The following is a 2,418-nucleotide window of genomic DNA, read 5'->3' on the forward strand; positions in this document are numbered from 1 at the left end:
GGGCACCCCCGCGCCCCCCGCTCCTGTGCTCACGGGTGGCCGTGCCTGGGCGAAGCGTGTCCCTCTGATCCCAGGGGACCTGCGTGGCCCATGGAGCATCCCCAGGACCGCCCCATCCTTGCACATCCCTGAGAGGCTCCTTGGGTGGGATGTGGCTCGGCGGGTGGACCCTTGACCTTGGGCTGCAGGGGCTGGGCAGAGAACAAGGAAGCCAAAACTCCCGTTTTTCTAGCTTAAGGTTAAGAGGTGACTGGTGCTGAGTCCCCCACGGGGAAGATCCCGACAGCCTCAGGTTCTTCAGTCCAGCACAACAGCGCAGCAGATGCTGGTGACTGGAGACCCCTCACAGGGCATTGGTCTGGTCTGGTTCACCCCGCACAGGGCTCAAGGGGGGCTGTGGGGGCACAGGGCCAAGCAGGGCAGCAGTGGGGCAGCCTGGAGAGCGAAGCTGTCCTGGATGGCTGAGCAGGACTGGCAACCCCTTCCCCAGCCCCGCCGGGCTCGACGGCAGAGGACCCAGCATTTCCTCCACGCGAGGAGCTGACAGACGCTGTTTGGGGGGCTACAAATCAGAGCTGAAAAGCTGGGGCTGGACAGGCTGTCTGGGAACTCGTAACCTGAGCCCCAGGAAAGGAGGACTCAGGAAAGCGCTTTCAGCAATCATATTCATCATCTTCAGCTCAGACTCATTAGGCTCGCAGAGCCCAGCCCCGCCACCGCCAACGCCTCCCGCACGCAGATAGAGCCGCCGGCTCAGACAAATAAATGCTTCCAGCTTCCCGGTGGATGCGGCAGGTCAGGGAGCATCTGATGCCAATTACCTGTGGTGTAGGGTTCCCTGGCTGCGCTTGCTGGCACCGCACAGTGAGGTGGCTCCCGCGCTCCGGCCCTCCTGCCTGGGTCTACCCTGGCCACAGTGGTGCTCAGCCCCTCCAGTTCAGAGTGGCCCCATGGATCACCCTCTGCTCCCCATGCCAGGAGCCATGGGGGTGGCCAAGAGGGGAGAGTTTCGGTCTCCCATCACGGGGGAAAGATCAGGCACGGGGCTACGGCTGGAGAGCTGTCCCGGCTGGTGCAGCAGGTTTGGAGCCATCTGGGTAGGAAGTGTCTCAGCTGTGCATCACCACATGACATCATGTGGATGCCCTGCACCCTGCTGTGCCCACCACACGTGGGTCCCAGTGACCTAACTGCCCAAGGACATCCCTGGGGCAGCACATCCCCATCTCAGGGTCTGAGCAGAGGGAAGCCATGGGAATCCCCATCAGGCTGAGGTCCAAAATTACAACAGAACCCTAATGGAGATCCCTGGATGGGGCTGGGAAGGGACTCCAGGGTCCAGGCACCCACCCCAAGTGGTGATGGCAGCCTGCAGAGCCATGCAGCTTTGCTGAGCGCTGCAGTGAAATGGGCACAGGTGGCTCCGCTCGCCCCGGTGGCTCTTCAGGGCAACTGCACGTTTCCACTTCTCTGGGCTCAGGCCAGCCTGGATGTCCCTAATTGCCCAAAGGTCGGCATCCCCGAGCCCAGGGCCACGTGTCGGAGGGACCCCGGGCAGGAACCTGACACGGACTCGAGTCATTTGGGATCAACGCTGGGGGCCAGGAAATTGCAACGGACACGAACCTAAATATGCTGCGTGTCCCCCCAGGTAATCAGGGGCCGGGCCAGATTCCGGCTGACAGCTTAAATGCCTTAATTCCTTGGCCGCTGCAGTTCGAGGGGGTCCCGTGTGCCATGGGCTTCTCCCAAACGGTCTCTGAGCTGGAGATTTGTCTCTAATTGGAGGCATGTTGCATTCCCCTGAAAGTAGCCAGGTCCCACTGGAGGGGGACTGCGGGAAGGCAGCAATTTCCCTTATGGAATTATTTACCTGATTAGAGAGTTTATTTTATCAAAATTGCTTCAGAATGGGGCCGCTCGGTGTGTCCAGCGCGGGGAGCTCCCTGGTGGGGCCGGTGGCCTGGAGACAGGTAATTTGTGTGGTTAATGGGACTAATCCACCAGGCAATTACACCAATAGATTTCACGGCTGCAAAGTGCTCTGTTCCCATTAATTAAAAATCTGTTAAGAAGATTAGCACGTAAAGGTATCAAAAGCAACCCAAGAGTTTCTTTCCCCACCAGCCCCCAAAGGCGAGTGTGGGAGTGCTGGATTGCTCACATTAGCACAAAAATTATTCTTTTAAAGGTAAGGGCTTCGCATTCAAAGTAACCGCTGACAGTTTTCCCTGACTTCCCTACCAAGAGGTCCTTTATGTTTAATTATAGTTTGTTTAAATTAGCCCTGATTGTTCGCGTGGAGTGTTAGTTTAAATATATTTTGAACGTGTGGTTCCCCTGTGCCCTGCCGAGGAAGGCAGCCAGCGCGAGGAGGGCAGCCTCCGGCCGAACCCTGCGCCCCGGCAGGTGCCCCCG

Source organism: Egretta garzetta, unplaced genomic scaffold (assembly GCF_000687185.1).
Source record: "Egretta garzetta isolate BGI_Z169 unplaced genomic scaffold, ASM68718v1 scaffold211, whole genome shotgun sequence".
In the NCBI taxonomy this organism is placed as follows: Eukaryota; Metazoa; Chordata; class Aves; order Pelecaniformes; family Ardeidae; genus Egretta; species Egretta garzetta.